This window comes from Camelus bactrianus, chromosome 36, assembly GCF_048773025.1.
Source record: "Camelus bactrianus isolate YW-2024 breed Bactrian camel chromosome 36, ASM4877302v1, whole genome shotgun sequence".
NCBI classification, from domain to species: Eukaryota; Metazoa; Chordata; class Mammalia; order Artiodactyla; family Camelidae; genus Camelus; species Camelus bactrianus.
This window is the reverse complement of record NC_133574.1, coordinates 1,349,971-1,355,970: the sequence shown is the minus strand read 5'-3', so window position 1 is coordinate 1,355,970 and position 6,000 is coordinate 1,349,971.

The following is a 6,000-nucleotide window of genomic DNA, read 5'->3' as shown; positions in this document are numbered from 1 at the left end:
ATAGGACATGCAGAGTTCTGCAGAGTCAGGCAGTGATGGAGAAGTTCAAGTGCGAAGGGGAACGTATCAAAAGGAAACAGAAGCTGACTCGAAGAGGCTCCCCTCGGCCAAATCTGGAAGAATTTGAGCATCAAAAACAAGTAATGGATCATAGATGGAATGAAGTAGGAAACTATGAGTCTATATTGAACATAATAGATAAATTAGCAAATTACAAGTTTGTTGGGGCATGGCGGATTTACACAGCTTTAAAGTGGGTACTGTGACGTGTTTGCTAATTTGAAAGGGAAAAAATAATAATAATTTGCAGTGGAGACACAGGCAGATGCCTCCTTAATCAAACAGTCAAAGTTAATGTCACCATTTTTATGGGGCAAATAAAATTCATGTTCCACACGATAAAATGTCCACAGAACGTGAATACTGAGGAGACACTTGGCAAACATATTGGGGGAAATTCCTAAAATATTAGGCCCGTGCTGTTCAAACACGTGAAGAAAATGGAAGGGAAGGGGACTCTGAGTGACTTTCCCAGGTTGAAAAAGACTAAAGGCAAATCAGACCCAGAAGGGACACACGATTCCAATCTTGATCTGTTGTTTATAAAGGGTGTCTGGGGGCCAGATGGTAAAATCTGAATAGAGTTTGTGGATCGAATGCCAATTTCCATGTCGATGGCCTCACAGAAGATTTATAGGATAATTTCTTTTTTTGTCTAAAATATTTGAAGGTTGGTTGAACATCACGTCTGTAACCTAGTATCAAATGATGCTGAAGGGGAGACGCTCAGATTGTTTCCAGTAAAACAATATTTAAAAAAAAAAAAAAAGACGATGGCCAGTTTGGGAAATTACATATAAGCCAATATGCTTGGAATGTCAGATATATTTGAAGAAATAATGGGAAGTGAAGCCAGAGCCAATATCACAAAGGACCAAATGACCCGTCTCTCTGATGTTTTAGGATTTTAGGAAAAGAAGTGTCTATGGTCTATGTTGCATCTTAGGAAACATTTTTCCTGCAGCTTAGCAGATGATTTAATGAGGAGAATCAAGACACATTAACAAGGCAAATAACATTTTCTGCTGAAGTTTAGTTAATTTACAATGCTGTGTTAGTTCCAGGTGGACACAAAGTGATTCAGTCATACATACATGCACACATGTTATATATATCATTTTTTAGATTCTTTTCCATGATAGGTTGTTACAAGATACTGAATACAGTTCCCTGTGCCGTACCGTAGGTCTTTTTTGCTTATTTTATATATAGTAGCGTGTATCTGTTAATCCCAAACTCCTAGTTTATCCCTCCCCATCCCCTCTCCCCTTCGGTAACCAAAAGTTTGTTTTCTGTGTCTGTGAGTCTGTTTCTGTTTTGTAGATAAGTTCATTTGTATCATTTCTTTTTAGATTCCACATATAAGTGATATCACATAATATTTGTCTTTCTCTGTCTGACTGACTTCACTTACTATGATGACCTCCAGGTCCATCCACGTTGCTGCAAAAGACATTGTTTCATTCTTTTTCATGGCTGAGTAGCATTCCACTGTATAAATACACCACATCTTCTTTATCCAGTCATCTGTTGATGGTTGTCTCCATGTCTTGGCTGTTGTAAATAGTGCTGTCACGAACATTGGGGTGCATGGACTTTTTTGAATTGACGTTTTCTCTAGATATATGCCCAGGAGTGGGGTTGCTGGATCATCAGTTTTTTAAGGAACCTCCAGACTGTTCCCCACAGTGGCTGCACCAATTTACATTCCCACCAGCAGTGTAGGAGGGTTCCCTTTCCTCCACACCCTCTCCAGCATTTATCATTGGTAGAATTTTTAGTGATGAACATTCTGAGCTGTGGGAGGTGATACCTCATTGTGGTTTTGATTTGCGTTTGTCTGACAATCAGCAATGTTGAGCATCTTTTCATGTGCCTGTTGGCCATCTGGATGTCTTCACTGGAGAAACATCTATTTAGGTCTTCTGCCCATTACAAGGCAACTACCGATAAAGCAGGTTAGAGGCTGCCAGGTCGGAACTCAGGGAGCCGTGCTCCAGGCTAGGTGTTCTGTGGAAGATGCAGGTGGAATCCTGCAGGAGCAGCTGGGGATGGTCACCTGGAAGCTGAGTTGTGGTGGAATGGGGACCACATGCCAGGGAAGGATGTGGAAACCTCAACGATCGGATACAATGACAAAAATCTTGGATTTTTCATGTTTTAATCAGCCTGAACCATGTTCATTCCCGAATCGCTCAGAGAGGCAAAGTTCTGTCGCACAGATGTGCAGGGCCGTCGTGTTGCCTCAGGCAAGCTGTCAGCAGGCAGGCAGAAGTGAAGCAGAGAGCTGGTGGTCGGGGCGTTGTGAAGGGCAGAGCTGGAGAAAGGGTATGTTTGGTGTCTGGCTGTGCCCGGGATGTTTGTGGCAGGTCTTGGGACCATGCCAGCAGGGGCCAGGGTGACAGGTGTCTGATGGCATTCCACAGAGGTCGGTGCCCGAGGGCAGAGATGTGCACTCGAGTCCGGGGAGCAGAGATGAGATTGGACAACGATGCTCAACCAGCTGGAGGGCCCAGAGGACAAGGGAGGGGAGGGGGTGAGGACCAATTGCAGAGCGGCCAGCGGTGGGGTGAGGGGACACTCCACGACCCACTCTCCGGACGCCCCTGTGTTCCGTGCTCATCAGGGCAGCAGTGGAGGTGGGCTGGGCAGGAACACACTGAGGGCTTCTCCGTCCCAAGAGCTGCCTGGGTGTCCTAGCCACATTGTGTGCTTGATCCCTGCCACGAAGCCTACAGGAATGATGTTATCTCGACTCTACAGGCAATAGACAGAGAACAAACCCTTGCTACTGCGCCGTCTGAACCCAGAGCCCGGGAACCCGCCCCACTGGTCCTCGGCTCAGATTGGCTCCCGAGCAAGAGTGTTTGTAGACTGATGCTCAAGACAAAGGGCGGGACGGATGCCTTCTGTGACTGTCAAGTTCAGGAGGTGACCGTGGAAACAGGTCACCTTACCAATCAGCCGTGGCGTCTCCTCGGCTTTTAGAATCCCGGGACTGGCGGGGCTTAGGGGCCAATTTACCACTTTTCCTCTTTGACCAGTTGAGGAATTATAAGCCACAGCAGCAAAGGCGAACTGGCCAAAAGGCCATTGGATGTCGGCGCTCAGAAGGGTCCATCGAAGTTTGTCAAGCAGGACGACAAAGTCTTGGTTACCTCTGTTAATGGACCTCTCTCTCCTCTTCATGAACCCATTGCTGCACAGAGAATGTAAAAAAAAAAAAAAAAAAAAAAAAAAAAAAAAAAAAAGATAGAAAACAAAATAAAGCAAAACAAAGCCATGGAAACCCCCTGACGTCTGTGTTTCCATACCACTCATAATAACATTTTATAAACTTGTTTGCGACGTGCAGATCACAATAAAGCGTTTCACACGTACTGGCTACTCCTGTAATCAATTTTTTTTTTAGCAATTAGATGAAGGGAAAAAACTTTTATAGGATTCCTAAATATGTGTCTCTCCCTAAAGCCGCGGGCTCGTGCTTTTTAGTGATTCTGTGATGTTCTTGGTTGGTTTATTTTGGTCATGAGGATGTTAGATACCGAACGAATTTCAAAATGAAAAGGTGGCATTTAAATACCACCTCTTATCAGTTTGTTTTCTTAATTTCCTTCTAGTCTACACAATATTTTCATAATGTTAAATTTTATTTCTCTTTTTTCTTTTCACATTATCTACCAATGGCTTTTTTTCTACCATGGAGCCTTTTTGTGCCAAAAGATATATTTCTAGGATTAAATCCTATGCAGCTATCAATAACATCATTTTATACCATTAGATTTGGTTCTCTCCCTTTCTATGACTCACTGTTTTTAGAATTACGGAACATGTACAGATGAGTGGCATTTTTCCTTTTCCCTTTCTGTTTCTGTCTCCTTTTGGTATTTGGGGAAATTTAGCTTTATTAACTGAGCTGGGGCAGAATTCTTTTTTCTCTGCTCCACAGGAGCTTGTGGAAGATTAGCATTATTTGCTGTTTCAATGTCAGCTAGAATTCACTGGTACAGTTACCAAGTATGGTACATTCTTTCAAAAAAATATTTTAAGCTACCGATTCATCGAATGAATTGTGGGCCCGTTTAAATATATTTTTTTAGATCTTCTTGAGTTATTTTGTTAAATTATTTTGTCTAGAAACATGTGCACTCTATCTTGGCTTACGTGTGAAATGGGAATCCAATTGCACCTCGCAGTCTCGTGGTTTTGATGTTTGCAGCATGTATAGCAGAATTCCTTTTCTTTCTCAAGAGCTGCTTCTGGGCATTCTCTCTTTCCAATCTGAAAATTTTTCTAACGATTTCTTAAATTCACAAGACTTCAAAGAATCTACCTAATGTTTCACAGTTCTTATCTACTATGTTGGTTTCTATTTCATCAAATTCTTTTTTTATTATTATTATTTTTTTCTGTCTTCTTGCTTTGGATTATTTCTACTTTCCTTTTCCCTAAGATGGTGAATTCACTTTTTTTTTTTTTTTTTTTTTTTTTTGCTTTTAAGCCTATAAATTTCCTATTACGAATCATTTTAGGTGCACACTACGTGACATTCCTTTTATTGTGGTCAAATGCACAGGACCTAAGATTTGCAACCTTCACTGCTTTTAAGGGTACGGTTCAGTGGCATTAAGTAAACACACCTTGTGCCGCCGTCGCCACCGTCCATCTCCAGAACTCTCTGCATCTTGCAAAACTGAAACTCTGTCTCCATTACACAATGACTCTTCATGCCTCCTCCCCTGACCCAGTCCCTGGAAACCACCACTCTGCTCTCTGCTTCTGTGAGTCTGGCTGCTCTAAATACCGCCTCTGAGTGGAATCATATTGTATTTGTGTTTTTGTCGCTGGCTCGTTCCCTTGGCATCGTATCCTCAAGGTTTATCCATGTCGTAGCATGTACCAGAATGTCCTCCTTTTTAAGGCTGAATAAGATCCCATCATGTGTGCCCCGACCACGTTTTCCTTATCCACTCATCCACGGATGGACACTTGGATGCTGCCACATTCAGCCACTGTGCATAGTGCTAATATGAATGTGGGTTTATAAATATCTCCTTGAGATCCTGTTTCAGTTCTTTGAGTATGGAAGTAGATTTGCTAGGTCATATGGCAATTCTTTTTTTTTTTTTTATTCCCCCCTTTTTTTTTTTTTTTTTTGAGGAACTGCTGCACTGTTTTCCACAGCGGCCGCACCATTTTACATTCCCACCAACAGCGCACAAGTGTTCCTGCTTCTCCAACCCTCGCCAACACTTGTGACTTTCTGTCTGTTTTGTTTCATTTTGCTTTCATGGCCGCCATCCTCATGGGTGTGAGATGCTCATGTGTTTTGATACGTATCATTTTTTAAGAACATTTTTTATTGATTTATAATCATTTTACAATGTTGTGTCAAATTCCAGTGTAGAGCACAATTTTTCAGTTGTACATAAACATACATATATTCGTTGTCACATTTTTTTCTCTGTGAGCTACCGCAAGATCTTGTATATATTTCCCTGTGCTACACAGTATAATCTTGTTTATCTATTCTACAATTTTGAAATCCCAGTCTATCCCTTCCCACCCCCTCGCCCCCTTGGCAACCACAAATTTGATTCTATGTCTATGAGTCTGTTTCTGTCTTGTATTTATGTTTTGTTTTTTTTTAGATTCCACATATGAGCAATCTCATATGGTATTTTTCTTTCTCTTTCTGGCTAACTTAACTTAGAATGACATTCTCCAGGAGCATCCATGTTGCTTCATTTTTATGGCTGAGTAGTATTCCACTGTATAAATATACCACATCTTCTTTATCCAGTCATCTAATACATATCCTTTTTAATAGTGTTCAGTTAAAATTTTTAATAATGCTAACATTGATTCTTCAACAGAGGAGTATGTCTTGGAATTGTGATTGAAGTGTGACAAGCCATACACAGTTTAGTTATATTTAGT